Here is a 25,839-nt window from a genome sequence, read left to right as displayed (position 1 = left end):
GCCTGAAGGATATAGCTTGATCTCTCTATGTGTTTCAGTATACAAATTTATCAGTCAATTCAGGGACAGTAAATAGGGCAGGAAGTAAAAGGAATGATACAAGTGACTGATAAGATATATTACAGGATTTCTTATTTTCACTAGTACTATTGATATATGGAAAAAAATAAAAGATTATATTGTCTATTCTAGATTATCATATTGTCAATTCACTTGATCTAGTAGATAAAATGATTTCTTTGTATATGAATGCATTTGCGATTACTTTATTGTGTCGATCTTGTCTAATAGTCAGTTATTTATAAAAATTATTTTGAGAGAGGGAATGCAAATTGCAGGACACAGACTATGCTACATTTATCTACCTGCATTTACTTGAAACAATACAATGTATCAAGAATGTTTAAAAATACAACCTCGGAACGTTTATCATGTGTAGGAAGGAAGGATAACAATCAGCTACAGCTAAACACATTTTACAGAACCATGATGACAATTTAGATGTAGAATCTCTCCAGAATATCAAATAGTGCACTTGGCAACAAACTAAAGAAATGCTCAAAACTTACTAAAAATAAGCCCTGTTGAATATTTAGAAACGATAACCAGAGAGCGAGCACATATTCTCAAAAATGATAAGTAATTGTGCAAATAATATGAGAATGTGTATCAAGTCAGTAAAATAAATTATTGGTCTATTTACACATACAGGATAGATCAGATTTTCTGCCTAGAAAATCTGCAGCATGGAAATACAAATGAATGGCAATATTTGCCAGCAGCATGCCAATTCTCTCAAAGGATTTTCATAGCAGATCTCATCCTTTGCAATGTATTATGTGATATCTGCTGCAAATCTATGACAAAATCCATGCCAATTTTGCTGCAGATTTGTGTCAAAATCTACTGCCAAATTTGCAGTGATAATTTTATGCCACATATTGACATATTCTACTAAATAAAAATAAAAAAAAAGATTATCATATATTATGTTATTCACTTGTGAAAGTACACGGTGGGTCATTTATATGGATACACCTAAATAAAATGGGAATGGTTGGTGATATCAACTTCCTGTTTGTGTCACATTAGCATATGGAAGGGGGAAAACTTTTCAAGATGGGTGTTGACCATGGCAGCCATTTTGAACGTGGCCATTTTGGATCCAACTTTAGCTTTTTTCAATGGAAAGAGGGTCATATGACACATCAAACTTATTGAGAATGTCACAAGAAAAACAATGGTGTGCTTGGTTTTAATATAACTTAATTCTTTCATGAGTTATTTAAAAATTTCTGACCACTTATAAAATGTGTTCAAAGTGCTGGCCATTGTGTTGGATTGTCAATGCAACCCTCTTCTGCCACTCTTGACACTGATAGCAACACCGCAGAAGAAATGCTAGCACAGGCTTCCAGTATCCGTTGTTTCAGGCGCTGCACATCTCGTATCTTCACAGGCTCTCAGAGACCATTGAGAAGGACATCAGTGACATGCAGACAGAAATTGATGATGATGTAGCCAATCGCAATTGAAGCTGGGTTCATCATCATCGGAAGAAGAGGGTGGCAACTCGCGCATAAGACAGTATTGGAGCTAGCAAGTCGGTAGCATGGTCGAGAGTCAACAAAGTGGCAGCAGTAGGAGGTCGGTGCTAAACATGGCAGGGGAAGACCACGTGCTTTGCAGGAGCCTACCAGCCCGGAAAGCAGTAGTACAAGAGTTCACGGAGCCAGTGGTGGTAGCAATCAGTAAGTGTGGAGTATTGGGAGTAAAATCAATTACTTGGCGGTGTGGCAGTTTTTTGTTAAGCTGTCAGGGGAGTTGAACAAATCTGTGGACAGAAGGTGAAGCCAATGTTGACATCACAGCCCTACATCAACATACGCAGTGTCACTATAAAGTGCCCTGGGAGAAATATGTATCCAAGCGATTTCAAAGAGACAACAGTGTGCATGCACTCATCCACTGGTGCAGAAGCTGAATATTCTTCTGTCTAAGTTGCTGGTGCTGAAGTCCCTCTCTTTCCAAGTGGAGGCCTCTGCACCTTTCAGAAAACTGATGGCTTGTGTTGATCCGAGGTGGAGAGTCCCAAGTCATCATTTCTTTGCCAAAAAGGCAGTACCAGCCCTGCACAAATATATAGAACAGAAGGTGGGCCAGTCCTTGAGCCTGTCATTGTTTTTCAAAGTGCAAGGCAGAGCCGACATGTGGAGCTGTAACTATGGTCAAGTACAATATATGTCCTTTACGGCCCAGACACACTAGCAATTTGGCCAGGTGACGTCTCTTTTGCCTCCATGGTCTTGTGCCTTTGGTCCTACAACAATGTCCTGCTCATTCTCCACTGTGTCCCCATACCTATATACATATTTCTTTGAGGTTTAATCTATTTTGCTCTTACAATACAAATTAAGCAGAGATTTCAGAGTGATTGCCAGTTTATGAAGAAGGGGGTATAAAGAAAGGGTTATATTAGATAAAGAGGCCTTTTCTGTGATAAGGAATATCAAACAATTTTTAAAAATTCTTTTTTTTAATGTAGTTCACGTTTTACAATAAAGTAAATCTAAACTGTGCAATATAAAGTCAGGATTTCCAGATGTAGCAGACATTTCTATTATTAATAGCTGAGGTAGACATACTTCCGTAATGACAATTATCATTGCCTTCTTTTGTAATTTATTGTAGAGATGGAGTTTGTTTCTCTTTCCACTTAAATTATTATTTTTTGCCTAGTTACCATTTTAATACACAGTAGAATATTATAGTAATGTAAAGACTGGAAAAATGTTTTATGTTAATTAAAAGAAAGTAGACCTGGATCAGATTGAACCTGATAACCACTTAATTTTGGAAAGAACCCTCATAGAGGTTATTTATAAAGATTCTAGAAAGTTTAGTAGGTTATAGGTAACCATCTATATAAAAGTTTTGATGCATTTTCAATATGATTGATGCATCTTCAGGATATAGAATTGCATAGAAATTATTTTTCTCATTTCTGGTATGAAATTTTCACTTTAGGGCTGATGCTGACCCCAATTTGACTTCCATGGACCCCACAGACTATAACGGGTCCATGCTCTTTAACTGCACAGCGCTTGCAGTTGCGCTGATATTCCAGCTAGTTCTGCAGCAGGTTCTTCTTTGCTAGTAGGGAGAGCTGGAAGCTTGTAGTTAAGCAAAATACAGCAGTCTCCATTGTGGTCCGATCTTAGACTCTGCCTCCTCACAGACGAGCCTCCGGCAGAACCAGCGTTGATTGGCCGAATGCTGTACACTGTATAGCATTCAGCCAATCAACACTTGTCAATGCATTCCTATGAGAATAAGTCAGCTCCCACATAATTAAAAGCTTCCAGCTCTCCCGACTAGCAAAGAAGAGCCTGTTTCAGAACCAGTGTTGATTTGCCGAATGCTATACAGTGTATAGCATTCGGCCACTCAATGCTGGTTCTGAATCAAATCTTTACTGCAAATAGGAGTAGTATCCGAACGAGTATGAGTATTTTGAATACCGTAGTATTCCATGGAATACCTACATGATCGAATACTACTCGCTCATCTCTAGTTATTACTTGATACAATCAGTATTTTTTTTTTTTTAATGTAGATTGTGAGCCCCACATAGAGCTCACAATGTACATTGTTCCCTATCAGTATGTCTTTGGAATATGGGATCGAAATCCACACTACAATCAGTATTTTGTCCACAAAAGACCACAGCAAATATTAGCAGGTAGCAACAAAATATATTTGCTGCAGGACTTCATCAAGGGGTCTTAGGACTTGAGCAGGACTTTGTCAAGGGGTCTAAGGACTTGAGCAGGACTTCGTCAAGGGGTCTTAGGACTTGAGCAGGACTTCGTCAAGGGGTCTTAGGACTTTAGCAGGACTTCATCAAGGGGTCTTAGAACTTGAGCAGGACTTTGTCAAGGAGTCTTAGAACTTGAGCAGGACTTCGTCAAGGGTCATATAAAAGTATTTTTTCTCTCCTGCTCCCTACATAAAAGGAATAAAAGAAAGCATACATCAGCAGGAAGGTCAGAAAAATTACACCATTCCATGTTAAAGAAGTCATTCCCTTTTAAATAAAGAAACAGAGACAGCACCAAGCTGCACATAGTGAGGTACCGTAAGTTCACGGAAATGTACGTAATAAGAGAGCTTCTCACCTTTAATGGTTGTATATCACAACCAATTAATGTCTCATGCTGCGGCCATGTTCTTGTCGATCATAGTGTTGGATTGATGCTGTACAATCCAAATATTTTAGAACTTGTTCAAGAGGAGAGCACTATACTATTGAGTTTGAGAACCTTGTAGAAAGTGATGAGGGAGAAAGTCCAGGAAGCACCCAGAGACCCTTAAGTGAGGAAGAAATATTGGACTTAAAGGAAAGGCACTACAACTCCATCACTGAGCGACAGAAAACAGAGGATATCAAGATACAGAATGAGTTGTTGCACTTGAAAAAGGGCATAAGCCCGAAACGCGTTGTGCTCCATTTTTTTTAATTAAAGCATTGTCCGAATAATTGGTCGAGCGCGGTGATTCTTATTTGTACTTCGGTCCTTATCTAATTCCCTTTTAAATGGGTTGCATTAAGTAAAGTTATGGCCTACTCTTAAGATAAACCATGCATTTTAGATCATTGTGTTAACCTGTTTTTATTTTCTGATTTTAGATTTTTCTATTAGATTTTTTGTACATGATTATGGGGACTGCCATTTTGCCTGAGCTTTTTTTCAGCTCTTTTGACAGCTTTTAGTGATGTACTTCAGAGCACAGTGATGGCCATAGGCAGCAAAAATCTGGAGCTGACTCATTTTTTAAAATAGGTCATTTTTTTCTGACCTTTAAAGGACAGGTCTTCAATTTTATACAAGTGGACTACCCCTTTAAAGGAATCAGGGAGACACCATAGCTCCTCAAAAATCACATTATGATCCATGGATTGAATTATAGGATATTATACCCAATCAGAAAGATTAAAGAAACATGTTGTTATCATGATGAGATATCTTATATTTTCATAGCACAATTTACAAGGATTACTGGTTGTTCATGCATATATATATATATATATATATATATATATATATATATATATATATACAGTCCTATGAAAAAGTTTGGGCACTCCTATTAATCTTAATCATTTTTAGTTCTAAATATGTTGGTGTTTGCAGCAGCCATTTCAGTTTGATATATCTAATAACTGATGGACACAGTAATATTTCAGGATTGAAATGAGGTTTATTGTACTAACAGAAAATGTGCAATATGCATTAAACCAAAATTTGACCGGTGCAAAAGTATGGGCACCTCAACAGAAAAGTGACATTAATATTTAGTAGATCCTCCTTTTGCAAAGATAGCAGCTTCTAGTCACTTCCTGTAGCTTTTAATCAGTTCCTGGATCCTGGATGAAGGTATTTTGGACCATTCCTCTTTCAAAACAATTCAAGTTCAGTTAAGTTTGATGGTCACCGAGCATGGACAGCCTGCTTCAAATCATCCCACAGATGTTCAATGATATTCAGGTCTGGGGACTGGGATGGCCATTCCAGAACATTGTAATTGTTCCTCTGCATGAATGCCTGAGTCGATTGGAGCGGTGTTTTGGATCATTGTCTTGCTGAAATATCCATCCCCGGAGTAACTTCAACTTTGTCACTGATTCTTGGACATTATTCTCAAGAATCTGCTGATACTGAGTGGAATCCATGCGACCCTCAACTTTAACAAGATTCCCGGTGCCGGCATTGGCCACACAGCCCCAAAGCATGATGGAACCTCCACCAAATTTTGCAGTGGGTAGCTAGTGTTTTTCTTGGAATGCTGTTATTTTTTGGACGCCATGCATAATGCCTTTTTGTATGACCAAACAACTCAATCTTTGTTTCATCAGTCCAAAGGACCTTCTTCCAAAATGAAGTTGGCTTGTCCAAATGTGCTTTTACATACCTCAGGCGACTCTGTTTGTGGCGTGCTTGCAGAAACGGCTTCTTTCTCATCACTCTCCCATACAGCTTCTCCTTGTGCAAAGTGCACTGTATTGTTGACCGATGCACAGTGACACCATCTGCAGCAAGATGATGCTGCAGCTCTTTGGAGTTGGTCTGTGGATTGTCCTTGACTGTTCTCACAATTCTTCTTCTCTGCCTTTCTGATATTTTTCTTGGCCTGCCACTTCTGGGCTTAACAAGAACTGTCCCTGTGGTCTTCCATTTCCTCACTATGTTCCTCACAGTGGAAATTGACAGGTTAAATCTCTGAGACAACTTTTTGTATCCTTCCCCTGAACAACTATGTTGAACAATCTTTGTTTTCAGATCATTTGAGAGAGGGCTGTCTATGCTCGGCGACCATCAAACTTAACTGAACTTGAATTGTTTTGTAAAGAGGAATGGTCCAAAATCCCTTCATCCAGAATCCAGGAACTGATTAAAAGCTACAGGAAGCGACTAGAGGCTGTTATCTTTGCAAAAGGAGGATCTACTAAATTTTAATGTCACTTTTCTGTTGAGGTGCCCATACTTTTACACCGGTCAAATTTTGGTTTAATACATACTGTACATTTTCTGTTAGTACAATAAACCTCATTTCAATCCTGAAATATTACTGTGTCCATCAGTTATTAGATATATCAAACTGAAATGGCTGCTGCAAACACCAAAATATTTAGAACTAAAAATGATTAAGATTAATAGGGGTGCCCAAACTTTTTCATAGGACTGTATATGATCTTTTAGTCCCAAAATATCTCAGCTGGTCATACAAACACAAAATATATAAAAATACTGCAAAGTGGATGAAATGCTAGTGAATCCCATCCTCACATTGGTGAAAAATACCCATAGCAAAAATTTAGCAATTTCAAAAAACATTGCATTTGTCAATTACACTTAAGGAAATACTGGCGGTTTGCATACATTTATAATTGATACAGGAAGTCCAAAGAGAAAAACTTTGTGGACTTTCTGTGAAAAGCAATGCGGTAAAACAAAACAAAAAAAAAAAAAAAAAAAAAACAGTTTTACCTAAAAACACTTTAGGGCTGTTGCCCACTATATGGGGCCTAAGCCTTAAATTCCTCTGTGGAATCCTGACGTTGTCAATAATATTATGATCCTTATTTCCACCCCAGTTATCTATTGTCATGACAGTCTGGCCAGGTCTTATATAGCTTGCATTACACTCCAGCAGAGGCAGGGTAACTTCAGCATATTTCCAATATACTACAAAACAGATATATCGCAGTATATTGTATGAGCACTCAAACCCCTTAGGGGAGTTAAAAAGTAGTGTAAAAGAAAGTTTTAAAAATTAAAAATTAAAATATAAGACTACATGTAAAAATAAATAAATTAGGTATCATCAGACCCAAACATACCCAAGCTATCATAATTGAAAAAAAAAGTTAGAAAAAAAATCTAAACTTTGGTTTTTTTTTTCACCTAAAACAGGAAATAAATCAAATATATACCTTTGGTAATGGTACTAATAAAAATGTCAGCTTCTCCTGCAAAAAAAAGAACCTGAAATAAAACATAGCCAACACTATATAAAGTTTGTAACACAGTGAGCTACAAAATAAAGCTAATAGGTCATACTCGCAGGAGGACCTGGCTTTGTCCAGGTATATTTCATTTTGTGTCTGCATAAGCTTCATGTGTATCCTAGTATGGATATCATTGAAAAACCTGTCATCACTTGTTAGCTGGACTGTCTCTGCTACATCTCTACATCCCCAGCTCTGCTACATCTTTACATATGCACAGTATACCCAGCTCTGCTACATCTCTGCATATGAACAGCATAGCCACCACTGCTACATCTTTGCATATGCACAGCCTACACAGCTCTGCTATATCTCTGCATACCCACATGGTCCTGCTACATCGCTGCATCTCCACATGGCCCCGCTATGGGTGTACTTCAGAAAAATATCAGGGTTGGTATGGAAACCTGGAGTGTAGCTGTGTGTGACAGTTGGCACACTGTGCCTGTGATTGTTCCGGTATCTTTGCAGCTTGCTGGGACACCATATAACAAGCATGTAGTTGGCATCGATGATTTGCCTGCAGCGGCATCAAGCTGGACTGTTTGCTGAACATGTCCCTCGCGCCATACCTGTGATTGTTCCGCCATCTCAGCAGCTCACTGGGTTGCCATATAATGAGTGTGTTGTTGGCATTGATGATCTGCCTGCTCTGAAGCTGGCCTGCCATGTAACTTGTACCTGGCGCTTTGCCTGTGATTGTTTTGGCAACTCGTCAGCTCACTGGGACACCATATAATGAACCAGTAGTTGGCATCAAAGATCCACCTGCTCCAGTGGTTTGGCAGCTCTCAAGCTGGCCTGCCGCTGAACTTGTTCCTCGTGCCTGCCTTTAATTGGTCCAGCATCTCTGCAGCTCACTGGGATGCCTTATAATGAGTGCGTTGTTGGCAATGATGATCCATCTGTTCTGGTTTTTTTTCAGCTTTAAGAGCCGCTTGACACCTAGCTTGCTCAATCCTCCTCGGCTCTGCTTGAGAAGAACTCTGTTGACTTCTGGCTACCTTCATAGCTCTAATTTTTTGCAAATGTTGCAACAAGCTCGATTTTCGTTTTCCCGGCAAGTTTAAAATTGTGAAACTGGCAATTTGGATAAAAGGGGTTTTTCCAGGTCAGTGTGTGAACAGGCTGCCTTGAGTGTCTGCTTCTCACTTCCTGTATTTGTGTCCCCCTCCTCCCTCTGGCTGAACAGGACACAGAAACTTCTGCAGATAAGAGAATGATCAGGGTTATCTGTGTGTTTACATAGAGAGATAACAGACCAGGCTTTATCAGCAAAAAGTGCAAATAGCTGAAATCTCATGCAGTGTAACATAGTATATGAACATAAATTCATAACAGTTGAGAAGCCATGTCATTTAGCCTATGTGTTAATCGAGGTTACAAGCTATCTATGTGTCAAATTTCATCCAAATCCATTCAGCAGTTTTTGCGTGATTGAGTAAAAAACATCCAAACATCTGAACTTTCACATTTATAATAGTAGGATTTATTGCATAGTGATCGTTGTAAAAACAAAGCCTCCTTTAGGTTTCTTTATGGCTTCCTAGTATATCATATGCAATATCAAATAGTGCCAGCAACAAGTACAATCTGTTCTACATAAAACAAGTTCTCATACAGCTATACCAATGGAAAGTATATATGTTGTGGCTTTGGAAGGCAAATAGGAAAAAATTACAAAAAATTGGAAATTCTCTGCAGCATGTAAGGGTTTCTTTACATATCCTAAAGCTAGCTTATCACACCATAGATGTTCAGTACTGTATTAAATGTTATTGTACTGTAGTTCAATCTTACATCATGCCTGGGATTTTATTGTATTTGCTGTTTTCTGCTATGTATCTGTGCACATTTTCTGTATACTTGGTGTGATTAAGCAGCTGAATTAATAAACAGCAATGATCTCACTCCATAGACTTCCATTACAGTTATTGTTACATGATTTAAATTTCAACATACAACAGTTGCAGCCGAACTGCATTTCCCATTAACCTCTGCCAGATGATGGTAAATCTTCCATCATTTTCAGTGAACCTCAAACAGGCTGAGCATTATGGGAGATGTCATTCAGCATCAGTTGAAGTGCTCAATTCCTAGACAAAATGTATACTAAATCATGGTTTTATCATCAACATTTTTTTGTATAATTTCAACATTACGTATTTACTATGCTTCCTCCAGTTAAATGTGAAATATTGTACACAGCGCCATGAAGAGAAACATTTTCGGAATATAATGTACATGGAAAAATAGGTCAGAATGAGCTGTCTCTCTAAATACCCTTTCTTAGCAATAAAGCAGCTCAATTGGATAGGTTAATTGCAGTATACCTGTAACAAAATGGCAATAAACACTTTGATTTGATCTGAATCACAGGGAGTCCTTATTTAAACCTACAGACAAATTCCAATCCCCAGGTGCAGGCAGAATGCAACCTCTTGCTCTTCACATTTCTTTTTCTCCTTGAAATGTAATCTTTTCAGGTTAGTCTTAGGAGTGTATCTAATTCATTTTTTCCAGCTTAGCAAACCTTGCCCTGAGTCATTTCCAATTTGATCCCTTGCTGAGAGTGGAGTCACATTCTCTGCAAGAAGTCAGTTTGGTTCCAGTGATTATCTCCAGTGAATGAGCATGCTCAGATGACATCCCGTACTCAATGGCATGAAAACGCCGCTTCCCCCGCTGGAGCTGGTCATTTAAAAGAATGTTAATAGGTATCATGCATATGAAAGTGTTAAGCCTGAGGATACCATAAGATCATAATACAACGTTTTTTATAGCATTTGCCATGTTAACAATGTAGCAAATTATACATTACCAAGGATACTGCACATATTGATTCTTATTATTATTGAATTTGCATTCATTTTAGTCTATGGTCCAGGATGGTGATCACGTAACTGACTTCTTGGTGAGAAAAATAAGGTTGTAAAAAAAATCCCCACAATCAATATTGTCTATAGTGAATTATTAATTAGCTCATAAGGTTATTTGTTAGGAACGGATAAAATTGGAATAATGACTTTAGTTCAAGCCCACCAGTTATAGCTTCAGTCTGATGCCTAAATCTATTTCGTCTTGGCTCTCAATTAATGTTAAACCTATAATAAACACTTTTGTTCTACCAGGCAGCTTAACTCGGCATCCAAAGGGAAGCTTAGAGGAAGTGGCATGTGATCAACCCTCTTTTATTCCTTACACTGAATTATAAACCTTTACACCTAATTATTAATACTTTTATATGAAATGCTTAACTAATCTCTGTAAAATACCCGCTTCCTCACTGGCAGGGTGTTACTGTACATTCAGTTCACAAATCCATTTAGGAATCCAAAAAATATATCTGCGGAAAGCAAAACTACTATGTTTCACTATTCTGTTTTAACAGGGGAGGAAAAGAAGAAAAAATATTAATTACTGCTTTATTATAATAGTGTTGTATGAGAAAACTTATCAAACATATTTGGCTCATTTACCATGTATTATAATGCATGGCTCTTTGTTAACACACATATTTACAGGGTTCTCATTTTTTTCTCAAAACCTATTGCTATGTTGTTTGGGTCCTATGTGTGTTTCAGAGGCTACTGTATATAGCAATAAATAGATATGTTGTTTTGTAATATTCCCAAAACTTTAGCAAAAGCAACTCTTGTGTATGGACATCTGTGCCTGGTCTCCAGTTTAGCCAATCCGGACGGTTTCCATCTTCTCCCCTGCAAAACTGGACAGGAGATGGAAACCCAGCGGTCAGTTTTCAAACCCATTCACTTGAATGGGTTTGCCAAGTGACCGTCCGTGTGCGTCTTCTGCCTGTCTGTGAACAGTTTTTTTTAAGCCAGACACAAAATCGGATATGCAGGACTTTGTGCCAGGTTGTATCAAGTGAATAGGTTTGAAAACTGACCACCAGATTTCCGTCTCCTGTCCAGTTTCGTGGGGCAGAAGACGGAAACTGGCCAGTTTGGCTTAACCAGAGACCGGGCGCAGATTTGAACCCGCCCTATATAATGTATATGTTTGTGCAAACAACCATATTTATATACTGTACATAGATACAGGCCATTAAAGTAGATCCTAATTTAAGTGTTCTTTAGAAATGTACCATAAAATGAACTTTTTATTATTGGACCATTTTTATTTCATACCATTTTTACCACATATCATTTGTTTTGATATGTGTGTAAACTATAAAGCCGGGCCCCCACGGGATGGAAATGCCACAATTTAGGAAAAATGATGGTGTTTTACAGTCAGGACAATCCCATGCCCACTTTGCAGTAAAAAAAACGTGGTGCAGACTTGTCGTGATTTCCAAAACCGGCATGATCTTGGAAATCACAGCAAGTCAATTATATCTATGGGAATGCTGGCGGTTTCCCCATAGCTATAATTGTAACAGAAAGTCTGCGGAGGAAAAACACTCCACCTTTGTAAGGGTAATTAGGAAGAAAAGAATAACTACTACTGCACACCTATGGGCATGGCTAGGTACATACTGTATACAAACATGTATACAATGTGCAGGTTCATGTTTCTGTATAAAGGGATACAAGTTGACAGAGTGACCAAAGAAAGACAGTTTCCTGGAGTTTCCAAAATGGTTAACTAATGTTACAGTTTCTTGTGCAAGATTATAATAGGTGGGCCAGCTTGAGAAAAAATAGAAACAATGCATGAGTAAATGCCATATATATTGTATATGGGCAAGGCAAGGAGATTATTTTTAAGATCACAGAAATTTACTGTACCATTACAACTGTGTTCAACAGCAACAAGTATTTAATGTTATGGAACTCGCTATATCATTGCACAGTTTGCTTAATGTGTCTTGTGCTATCCCAATGAACTGCAAACTTTTAACACAGTAATAATCTAATAACACATGATCAGCATGGCTTCATGAAGAATAATGTCTAAATAACTAGATCAGGATTTTAATACGATTCTCACTGTTAGTACTTTTATTGTGCTGCATTGTATATTTGGACTGCACAAATGCCATTGACACTGATCCCCACAATATGTTATTCATAGGTACATGCAGTTACTATAGTAGGGCATATTAACATTTTTGTTAATAATCTTGCACATAATACAGATGTAGAGATTGAACTGCCAGCTAACTTTGCCAATACTCTATGTTATATGTATCATATCTATGAGACAAAACCAAAAAGGAAAAGAAGTTGAGTCAAATGGTATATATATATATACATTAAAATGTAGCATAAAACCAAAACAAGTGAAAAGAATAGAGACGCAAGTGATAGGCATCTCAGGGGTTATAGCTATGTATTCAATGTAATCAATATGCAATACCCATAATGTTATATTGCTACGACAACAAACAGAAATATAAATGTTTACAGGAAGTAAACCTGTAAGGGCTCGTTCACATCTGTGCCTGGTCTCCGTTCTGCAGGTTTCCGATTCCTGCACAAAACAGAGACTGGAGATGGAAACCTGCAGGACTCTTTCATACCCATTCATTTGAACAGGTTTGAAAGATGTCCGGCCGTGAGCGCTGGTGAGCATTTTATGCTCTCCGTCGCGAAACCGGTTTTTTAAAATCGGACACAGAGTCAGACATGCAGTACTCTGTGTCCGATTTAAAAAAAAAAAACGTTTTTGCGGCGGAGAGCATAAAACGCTCACCAGCGCTCACGGCCGGACCCGCTCTGACAGGTTTCAGATATAATATATTTATACATTAATAGTAACACTTATAAGTATATGGTGCATCGAGAAAACCCAAATGATTTAGTATTTATAGCTAAGATAAGTTATGTAGGTATAAAAAAAAAACTCACTGTATTAACCATAGTGTTGTGCAAATTCCTACTGAGACAACGCCACCTCCAACACTCATTTTGGTGCTGCTTTCCTCTGGGGGTGACGCTGTATTTTATATCTGTTGCTACAAATATTTAAAATATTTTATCTGTGAGATATTAGCAGATGCAGACTGATAAACACCCAACCGCTCTGTCTCCATGTACACGCCACTGTGTGATTCAAGCTCACTGAAAGTTATGTCACAAAAGTTATGTCACAAGAGATGGATCAAAGGAGGCTGTTAATGATGCTGATGGGGAATTCAGTGCGCATGCGCATTCACAGTGATCTGCATGAATATGTATAAGCACATTTTCAGACGTACATATATAAATATACATTTATACTATATTACATATATATATATATTATTTATGTACATAACTAAAAGATATATCCATGTAGGTAGGTATATATATATATATATATATATATATATATATATATATATACAGTATATATATCAATGAAATAGAAATAGTCATCATATTATAATATATAAATATATAATAAATAAAAATAAATAGATACCATAACCTTTTATAAATAAATAAACTTATTAAAACAAATATATAAAACGACAATGAGTTATTCGTTATTCATCATGTTGTAATATAGACATATACAATGCAAAAAGAAACAAGAGAGAAGATAAGTGAAAAAAATAAAACCTGAATAAAAATCAGTGCTACAATAATGAATAAAGATACATACATAAATACATGAAATACATGAATAATAATGTATTAAATAATATAAGATGTATAAAAGTGTAAGTGAAAACAAAAATTGACATATTGAAAAACATAATGACGATAATATATGTGATATGGCATGATATGAATACAGTGCAAAAAAAATTATATATTCTTTTTAAAATCTCTCAGATGAAGAACAAATAGATATCTACTCCATATATCATTGTCTACAAATGAAAGGAAACCAATAAATAAAAACAAATATGCTAATTATACTTATCGTGCACGGTGGGCGGTCATGCACTTTCCGACGTCTTCTTCAGGCACGCCTTCATCTTCTTTCTTCTTGCAGCAACGCCCTCTGGTCCTGGCTCTTCCCCAGCTTCATTCCGTCCTCTTCTTCCGGTGGGAATGGTTCAAATCCCGCGCGTGCATAGTAGCGCTTCCTCTGGGTGTATGGGGAGGAGGGGGAATGAGCTACTGAGCATGATCAGTACCCCTTAAAACTACATAAGCATACTGCGCATGCGCAGTACGCTCACGATCTTCCATTGAGAAAAATGGAGCCGGAGTGTGCACAGTAGCGCTCCGGAGGGAGTGTTACTACACGTGCGGGATTTGAACCAATCCCGCTGGAAGAAGAGGATGATGAAGCCGGGGAAGAGCCAGGACCAGAGGGCGTTGCTGCAAGAAGAAAAAAGAGGAAGGTGTGCCAGTAGATGACGTTGGACAGTGCATGACCGCCCACCGTGCACGATAAGTATAATTAGCATATTCGTTTTTAGGGTATTATTTTAAAACGGTTTTTTTTAAAAATAACATTAGCAATGCCTGAATATAGCCTTTTTAAAGGCTATTCACACATATGTGGGGCTCATACAGCAACATTTTGCTGATAGAGCCCCTTTAAAGAGGACCTTTCACCTCCTGGAGCACATGCAGTTTTATTACCGCTAAAAAGCCGACAGTGCGCTGAATTCAGAGGAGGATCGGCTTTCACATTCTGTGCTCTGGTGAAGAGCTATCAGTGCCGGTACTGTAGGTCTTCACTGTCAGAAGGGCGTTTCTGACAGTCAGTCAGGAAAACCTTCCCTCACAGTAGTGCCTATTGCGCTGTACTGTGAGAGTGGTGAGGAATGCCTCTCTCCCCTTCTGATAGTACTGGTCCATAGACGAGTACTGGGGAGACGTTCCTCACTGCTCAGCATCATTGCTGGGCAGTAAACGACACACCTTTCTCACAGTACAGCGCTATAGGCGCTACTGTGAGGAAGGGCGTTCCTGACTGACTGTTAGATACGCCCTTCTGACAGTGAAGAGCTATGGTACTGGCACCAATAGCTCTTCACCGGGGCCACAGAACATGAAAGCTGATAGTGTGCTGAATTCATATACAGTCCTATGAAAAAGTTTGGGCACCCCTATTAATCTTAATCATTTTTAGTTCTAAATATTTTGGTGTTTATAACAGCCATTTCAGTTTGATATATCTAATAACTGATGGACACAGTAATATTTCAGGATTGAAATGAGGTTTATTGTACTAACAGAAAATGTGCAATATGCATTAAACCAAAATTTGACCGGTGCAAAAATATGGGCACCTCAACAGAAAAGTGACATTAATATTTAGTAGATCCTCCTTTTGCAAAGATAACAGCCTTTAGTCGCTTCCTGTAGCTTTTAATCAGTTCCTGGATCCTGGATGAAGGTATTTTGGACCATTTCTTTCTACAAAACAATTCAAGTTCAGTTAAGTTTGATGGTCGCCGAACATGGACAGCCCGCTCTCAAATGATCTGAAAACAAAGATTGTTCAACATAGTTGTTCAGGGGAAGGATACAAAACGTTGTCTCAGAGATTTAACCTGTCAGTTTCCACTGTGAGGAACATAGTAAGGAAATGGAAGACCACAGGGACAGTTCTTGTTAAGCCCAGAAGTGGCAGACCAAGAAAAATATCAGAAAGGCAGAGAAGAAGAATGGTGAGAACAGTCAAGGACAATCCACAGACCACCTCCAAAGAGCTGCAGCATCATCTTGCTGCAGATGGTGTCACTGTGCATCGGTCAACTATACAGCGCACTTTGCACAAATAGAAGCTGTATGGGAGAGTGATGAGAAAGAAGCCGTTTCTGCACGTACGCCACAAATAGAGTTGCCTGAGGTATGAAAAAGCACATTTGGACAAGGCAGCTTCATTTTGGAAACAAAAATTGAGTTGTTTGGTTATAAAAAAAGGCGTTATGCATGGCGTCCAAAAAGAAACAGCATTCCAAGAAAAACACATGCTACCCACTGTAAAATTTGGTGGAGGTTCCATCATGCTTTGGGGCTGTGTGGCCAATGCCGGCATCGGGAATCTTGTTAAAGTTGAGGGTCGCATGGATTCCACTCAGTATCAGCAGATTCTTGAGAATAATGTTCAAGAATCAGTGACGAAGTTGAAGTTACGCCGGGGATGGATATTTCAGCAAGACAATGATCCAAAACACCGCTCCAAATCCTCAGGCATTCATGCAGAGGAACAATTACAATGTTCTGGAATGGCCATCCCAGTCCCCAGACCTGAATATCATTGAACATCTGTGGGATGATTTGAAGCGGGCTGTCCATGCTCGGCGACCATCTAACTTAACTGAACTTGAATTGTTTGTCCAAAATACCTTTATCCAGGATCCAGGAACTGATTAAAAGCTACAGGAAGCGACTAGAGGCTGTTATCTTTGCAAAAGGAGGATCTACTAAATATTAATGTCACTTTTCTGTTGAGGTGCCCATACTTTTGCACCGGTCAAATTTTGGTTTAATGCATATTGCACATTTTCTGTTAGTACAATAAACCTCATTTCAATCCTGAAATATTACTGTGTCCATCAGTTATTAGATATATCAAACTGAAATGGCTGTTGCAAATACCAAAATATTTAGAACTAAAAATGATTAAGATTAATAGGGGTGCCCAAACTTTTTCATAGGACTGTATATATGTAAAACCGCATGTGCCCCGGGAGGTGAAAGGTCCTCTTTAAAATAAACATAAGAAAACCAAGAGAGATCCAAGAAAAGAAGTGAAACTCCAAACTATATTAAGACCTCTTGGGCACAGAGTATCTAGAGTCCGTATCAATGAGCCTCACATTGACATAATTGTTTTCTAATAATACCTACCAAAATTAGAAAAAGGCGTAATTACCAATGTTTAGCCATTCCCAGCTCAATGTCTCTCATTGCGAGTTATAATCAGTAACTAACTGTAACTTATCATTAGGTATGGGCTTCTTATTGGCTCGTGAAAGAGGGCAGTATGTCTAGGTTTATTTTTTGCAGTAAACTTTTTTAATTAAATCATGTCTGTACCCCCGTGCTAACATTTTTTACTGCTTGGTGTTCAAAGAATGCATCCATGTAACATATTCATTTTTTTTCTTTTTGCACTACATCACATTCCAAATTATTATGTAAATTGGATTTAAGTGTGTTAAAGATTTAATTGTTTTGTTTTTCAATTATATGAACTGATCAGCTCATGGATGGTATTGTCTCTAAGGGCTCCTTGTATCATTGATATCAATCTGAAATACCTGTGGTAATTATTTTGCCAGTAAATTCCAATTAACCCCTTCCCGCCGAAGGAACTTTTTGACTTCCTGACCAAGCTCGATTTTTCTTAACTGCAATGTGTCACTTTATGTGGCAATAACTCTGGAACGCTTTAACTGACCAAAGTGATTTTGAGAATGTTTTTTTCGTAACACATTGTTCTTCATGTTAGTAGTAAATTTTGGTTGATATGTTTTGTGTTTAGTTATGAAAAAATAGGAAATATGGTGGACATTTTGAAAAATATGCATTTTATAAAGTTTGAAATGATGTGCATTGCATACAGATAGTCAGACTGCCAAAATTATATCATAAATCTCATGTCCCAGATCTCTGCTTTATGTCACCATCAAACTTTAGTCGCCCCTTTTATTTTTTACAGACATTAGAAGGTTTATAAGTGAAACAACAATATTCAAAATTTTCAAGAAATTTCCAAAACCCATTTTTAAGGGACTAATCCAGTTATGAAGGGGTTCTGAAAGACCCTTGTATTAAAGCCCCCCCCCCATAAATCACCCCATTTTCAAAACTGCACCCCTTAAATAAGCCAAAACAACATATACCTAGTATTTTAAACCTATAAGTGCTTAACAGGAATTAATACAAAATGGAGGGGTAAACAACAACATGGCCAACAACATGATTAGGGGTAATGTAAACTCTCAATTAAATGTCACCTGCTTAACCCAGGAAGAAGTGCAGCGCCGCCTGCAAAACACTAAAATAGAGAAATCGCCCGGTCCAGATGGTATACACCCCCGAGTTCTGAGGGAATTAAGCATGGTCATAGATAGACCCTTGTATCTAATATTTAAGGATTCAGTAATGACTAGGTCTGTTCCACAGGATTGGCGAATAGCAAATGTGGTGTCAATTTTCAAAAAGGGGTGTAAAAGGGAACCTGGAAACTATAGGCCAGTAAGTTTAACTTCTGTGGTGGGAAAGATATTTGAGGGCTTTCTAAGAGATGCTATCCTGGAGTATCTCAATGTAAATAATCTTATATCACCAAATCAGCATGGGTTTATGAGGAATCGGTCCTGTCATACTAATCTGATCAGCTTCTATGAGGAGGTAAGTTCAAGACTGGACATGGGTAATGAAGTAGACGTGGTGTACCTGGACTTTTCAAAGGCTTTTGATACTGTTCCACATAAACGGTTGGTATGCAAAATGAGAATGTTGGGACTGGGGGAAAACTTATGCATTTGGGTTAGCAACTGGCTCACTGATAGGAAACAGAGGGTACTTGTTAATGGTAAATATTCAGACTGGGCCAGAGTCACCAGTGGGGTGCCGCAGGGGTCAGTATTAGGTCCTCTCTTGTTTTATATCTTTATTAATGACCTGGTAGAGGGTTTACAAAGCAGGGTGTCTATATTTGTAGATGATACTAAACTTTGTAGGGTAATCAATAATGAGGAGGATAGTAGAATATTACAAGGGGATCTAAGGAAACTGGAAGCATGGGCGGAGACTTGGCAAATGAAGTTTAATGTTGACAAATGTAAAGTAATGCACTTTGGACGACGTAATAAAATGTATGACTATGTACTAAATAGTAAATTACTGGGTAAGACTGTCAATGAAAAAGACTTAGGGATTTTGGTGGACAGCAAGCTTACCTTTAATGACCAGTGCCAGGCAGCTGCTGCCAAGGCAAATAAAGTTATGGGATGTATCAAAAGAGGTCTAGATTCTCATGACAAGGACATAGTTATGCCTCTATACAAATCACTGGTACGGCCACACTTAGAATATTGTGCGCAATTTTGGGCCCCGATATACAAGAAAGACATAAGTGAACTTGAAAAAGTGCAAAGACGGGCAACCAAAATGATTAGGGGAATGGGTGGACTGGAGTACAACGATAGATTAACAAACTTGGGGTTATTCAGTTTAGAGAAAAGACGTCTACGGGGAGATCTAATAACAATGTACAAATACATGAAGGGACAATACAAAGAACTTTCTAAGGATATTTTTACTCCTAGGCCAGTGACAGTGACAAGAGGACATCCTCTACGTCTGGAGGAGAGAAGGTTTCACCAGAAACATAGAAGGGGATTCTTCACAGTAAGAACAACGAGGCTCTGGAACTCTCTGCCCCAGAAAGTGGTGATGGCGGATTCACTGAACAAGTTCAAAGTGGGCCTCGATGCCTTTCTTGAAGAGAAAAATATAATGGGTTATGGTCTCTAGATTTTAAGGACACGTTGATCCAGGGTTTTATACTGACTGCCATATTTGGAGTCGGGAAGGAATTTTTTCCCCTGAAATAGGGCAATTGGCATGAGCCTCATGGGGTTTTTTGCCTTCCCCTGGATCAACACTGTAGGGGATTGTAGGGTTATAGGTTGGACTTGATGGACTCATGTCTTTATCCAACCTCATCTACTATGTAACTATGTAACTATGTAACTGAGGTGAAATTTTCAAATTTGATTTTATTTTACTAATATTTTCGTTTAGCCCTAGAATTTGCACATTCACAAGGGGTTAAAAGAGAAAACGCATCCCACAATTTGTTATGCAAGTTCTCCCGACTACCATAGTACCCCACTTGTGGGTGTAAACTAATATATGGACGCACAATGAGACGCAGAAGGGAAGGCGCGCCAAGGAGCTTTTAGAGGGCAGATCTGGCTGTGATCAGTTTCAGGAACTATGTCGGATTTACAAAGCCCTTGAAGTGTCAAAACAGTGGAAACCTCTAGAAAGTGACCCCATTTTGAAAACCGCACCCCCAAAGAACTTATCAAGTGATGTAGTGAGCATTAGTAATCCAGAAGTGAATATGTAAGCTGTGCGGAGTGAATTGGGTACACCAAATCCCATTCTATTTTCCCACTAGCTCCTATAACATGGATGGGGAAGAGGGGCATTCTGGGGGATCAGTGCTGGTGTCTTCTCTCTCATAAGCTCTAAATATGGGGTGCCTCCTGAAAACGCTCGCTGTAATGTTTTTTTCTATATTTCTTTACATAATAATTTACATAATAAAACATTTTATATGGGGAAAAAGGGATTTTTGGAGCTTTATGCATTTCTAATTTATTTTAAACATATTTAAACTTTTTTATTTTTACTTTTTTTTCTGTCCCCATGGGGGATTGAAGCAGTGATCTTCTGATCACTGCTTCACTACTTGTATCTGCAATACACGTGTTACACGTGTATTGCAGAGCACAGGAAGCTATCATCCTGTATAGACGCACAGGATGACAGCTTCCATTCCTGGTAGGATCAACCAGGTAGGTGTAGGGGACAGCATGGGGCAGACCCGGGTTAACTAATCAGACCCCGGGCTGCCCATTACCAACACCGTCACCCCCGAAACCGTCGCGGTGGTTTCCGATCAGCACCAATGTGGAGCGTAACCATGGAGATGCCGGCGGTCACGTTTGACTGCCGGCATCTCAGGGGTTATCACCCGCGATCGTACCCGGTTCCCACTGCGGGTGTTACAGGGCATAGTCAGCCATGTATTACGGCTGACACCCGCAGGGCATGGTGCGCACACAGGTTCTGTGTGTGCACCATGCAGCCGCCGTACTAGTACGGCGGTTTGCGGGAAGTCCTTCCCGGCAGCGCCGTACTATTATGGCGGATGTTGGGAAGGGGTTAAAGGAAACCTATTTTAGGCTAAGGTCCAATGTAGAAAGCCACAGCTAAAAAGCACTGCGGGATAAACCACAGTGGAAACGCATTACATTTTTTCCAGCGACACTTTTCATAGAAAATCTGCAGAGGAAGTCTCAGAGGAAGACTCTGTGGACTTTCTGCTTCAATTATAACTATATTATGAGACCACCAGTGTTTTCATAGGTATAACTGAGATGCTGTAATTTCCAAAAATGCAACAGTTTTGGAAATCATAGCATGAGACTTCCGGTGCTCGTTGATGACTAATTAGCATATGAATAAAAGTGGGCTCATTCGAAAACTTCTGAGGAGATAAACAAACAAAAGGTATGTGTGGAATCGCCTTTCTAAAGGCTATGCAAGTATATGTTTAGTTAACAATGACATTTGCCAATGATAGAGCCCCTTTAGGCAAACAGTAGAAATATAAGTACTTCCTTTATATTTGCCATTCCTTTTGTAGCCATTCCTGACATTGGCTCAAAAAAAACACAACAAAAGATGCAATTATAAAAACTGCAACGTAGGGCTTTAACCTTAGGTTTTTGGATCTTTGGAATGTCAGTCCAGGTCTTTTGTTTACATGGTTGCAAAAAATGGATTGTTTAGTGTTTCTTGAATTTTCTTTTGTTTCGGTTGAAGACATATTGCCTGTGTGAGCCCTTTTTATTGTTCAAAAGAATGGTGGTGTCATGGAGGAATGGGATGGAGTTATCATGTCTGATATCTGCAAAATCGTCTGGGGTATGTTATTCCTGACTGTGTAGTTTTCTATACAAAAGTGACGAGTGTTTGTAAGTTTGAGAATGAAGGTATTTAGATCAACAGACAGATTGGTCACAATACTCGCCAGACACTGTACAGTTACCTCAGAAGGATGCAGTAGTGTATCTCCATGCCAATATAACATTGTATAGCAGAGCTTCAATGTATACTTTAAAGGACTTTGGAAAGGAAAGGAGTTCGGTTTACTGGTAAGCAGTAGCACTCCACTACAGCTGCAGGGCTAAATACATTTTACAATCTGTACAAAAAAGTTTTCCCTCAGTAACCCTATATTCACCCATTACAGAAGATCAGCTGTGTGACAGTATTTTCCCTTTTAATGGACATCACATGGCCATATTAATTTAACTCTGTGTGAGTAGGGTCTAGTCACATGACCAATAGTTTCAAAAATATTTATTAAATTACTACAACAGGTGAATAATACAGAGAATATTACACGTCATGTGAAACATAGCAATAAATCTTTAAAGAAGGTACCAGACACTGTTGATGAATATTTTTACAGTCCACTGTAACTGCTCTATTTTGTCCGTTTTCACAGATCCCTCCAAGCACTGCAATGTATGATGGATCTGTGAAAACAGGCACTTCTCAGGTGCAAAATTGCTGTGAAAAATGGATGTTCTTCAAGGCCATTGTGCACCACAGTCTTATGAATGTAGGATAATTCAATATTTCGATTGCCCTGTCACCTTCTAAAGCAGAACCATAAAATTAAAATTGTTGTCCTGCACACATTTCATGAGGAATGGAAACTGTAGTGATTTTTTTTTTTTTTTTTTTTTTTACATCTGCGTTGGTAATCCATTCGGGGGAGTCCAGATGGGGACCCCCCTGAACGGAATACCAAACACATTGGCAAGTGGTGTACAGTGAAAGCACATGGGCCCCATAGACTTTAAAGGGGTCCGTATGCTTTCCTCATGGTCTCCGCACAGAACATGTGGACAGAAAATTAGTTCACAATCTACATTCCTGTCCGCATGACTCATGCGGAGACCAGCAGAAAGCACACGGACCCCATTATAGTCCATGAGGTCTGTGTGCTTTCACTGTACACCACTTGCCAATATGTTCGGATTACTGATGCAGATGTGAACGAGGCCTAAACTTCAAGTCTTATGTATGTTGTAGCAGTAGTTGTACAACCCAAATTGATCCAGCTGTAACCGCAACAAATATATATTAAGAAATTATTATTTTCCTTATTTTAGTGTACAATAATATTTTTATATCACCTAGAAGAATTATAAAATAAAATGTTTATACAATAAATACATTTTAAAACTTTTCTTTAGCCATCAAACAAATGCATTAACCTGTGATTGTAAATGTATTAAAAATACAAAGGAAATTTAACACAGTTTTTAAAGCGAGTATGTTCCTGCAGCACCTTAGAACTCAATTGATTTTTTTTTTTCACCTTTGGGCATATAATACGTACAAAATGTATTCACATATTTACAGGTACTGCTAAATCATCAAAGAAATGAAAACCTGTTAATAATCCGACAGATTTGTTATGGATGAATTAAAAATTATTGCAAGTAAAATTTATCTGGAGCATAAAATGTACAGCAGAATTCAGCAATATAAATGTACTGCTCATTTTCAGTATTAGTTTAAAACATATGATGTGGTGTGTATAGATTCTGTTAACCTTGGATAACTTCAGTTTACAATGAAATTTGCAATGCTGTAACAAATTCATCACACAGCAGATATCAGCAGCACCCAACATACCCCACTGGCTAAAGCTGGCCATGGACATCAGATTTTAGGCTATTGAAGTGACAGATTTTGATTGGTTGATTTGTGCAAAAACCTATTAACTATCATCTGAAATAACCGACCATCAACTAAAGTATAACAACCTATGAACTATTAGCCCAAATAACCGACCATAACATTTCTGTATGAGCTTGACTAACAGACCTAGTCGACTTTGTTGTATTTTCAGCATATCTGTGTGGACTCTGTGGTTTGATCCTTGCTCCTAGTGGAGTGTTCCAAATGTTCATAAAGAAATATCCACCTTGTTGGCTACGCATTTGAAAAATTATCTTTCAAAGTTTTGTTTAAATAGTGCTTTGATTTATAAAAATCACAGCTATTGGAATGGAACGCCAACATATATTATATTCAATATTGTCCATTTTTGTCCAAACATCTTTCATGCCTGTTATTTTCATATCAGTGTACTGATATGAAGATATGCTTATTTGTCAGCAGCACGGTGGGTAATTGGTTATCACTGTTGCCTTACAGCACCGGAGTCCTGGGTTTAAATCCAACTAGGGACGACATCTGCCTGCAGTTTGAATGTTCTCCCTGTGATTTTTTTCCCACACTCCAAACACAACAATGTTTTTGTTATATAAGCAATCAATACAAATAAATAATGCATATTAGAGGAAACATGTGAATCATATCTTTTTTAAAAAAATAAACAGTAGATAAAGTCTTCTCAGAAAAAAATCAGATATGATATTGTTTATGAATAGCAGCACTGGATGTAACTGATAGGGCCTCTTACCATGACTGACAGAGGGCCCGCGGAAACTCTGTAGCACAAGGGCCCTCCAAAACCTGGAGACAGTTCTAATGGTAGGACATGTATCTTTTAACAGACAACATTAACTCTCAGTCTAAAAAGACACAGAAACTTAAAATACTAGCAACAAAGGCGCTCCATGGTACATATCACCTTCAGATTAACTGAAAAGACAGAAGAGGAGGGAGTGTAAAGTCGCCCTAAGGTGTTATGGCAGGACTAAGTAGTTCAGTTCAGTTTTCAAGCCATACAAACAGTAAATACAAAGCAGTATATACCGTATACATACAGAGGTTGATAAAAACCCAAGAAGCAGCTGTTCATGACATTAGAGCTGATCAAAGGTCAGAACAATTAACATAATTAACAAGAATAGATGCATCTGTAGTTTTAAAGACATAGAGTCTGTTATTTTGGTTGTCACCCAACTTTCTCAAGAAAGGAACGGTAGAGGAAAAACACAAAAACAAAACACAATACAAGACTTAGACTCAATTGTCTCATTTAACCCATTGTGGTATAGGCAGTGTATAGACCCAGAAAGTCATTCTTTGAGTGTAGAGAATCTGTTCTGAGCAGTTTGGTAGTGTGCTCTGATAAGTGCCTGATAGACTGTAAAATATTCCTGGAGAGGGTTATACGGTAATAGTTAACAATGAGCAATGTGTTGAAACGCATTACCTAATAAAAATTGTTGATTCCGACATCTTGGTGTACATTCAATGTTTTTTGCAGTTTCTGTTATTATTTTTCATACAAGTATTTTTTTTTTTTTTACAATTTATGCTTTTTATGTTTTTAATAAAATTCAAAACATTTTATTCAGGACAAAATATAATAAAACCCACACGATTTTATGTGAGGGCTCTTTTTTCAGGATAAACTGTAGATTTCAATGGTAGCATATTCTAATACATATGACTATGTACATATGCAGATATGGTACATATGAACTAGAGATAGTTTGGTAATAGAGTATTATTAGATTGGGAATGCCAAAAAATGAAGCCCTTTTAACCCTGGTATTGCTATGAGTTGACTACTCCATTTACCTGGCTGGTTACAAAAAATGGGCAGTTATCCATTCTGGTACATATGGGAGATCCCCTGCACCACAAAATTAAATAGTGTTATAT

This window comes from Leptodactylus fuscus, chromosome 4 (genome assembly GCF_031893055.1).
Source record: "Leptodactylus fuscus isolate aLepFus1 chromosome 4, aLepFus1.hap2, whole genome shotgun sequence".
Lineage (NCBI taxonomy): Eukaryota > Metazoa > Chordata > Amphibia > Anura > Leptodactylidae > Leptodactylus > Leptodactylus fuscus.
Note: the sequence above shows the minus strand (reverse complement) of the source record.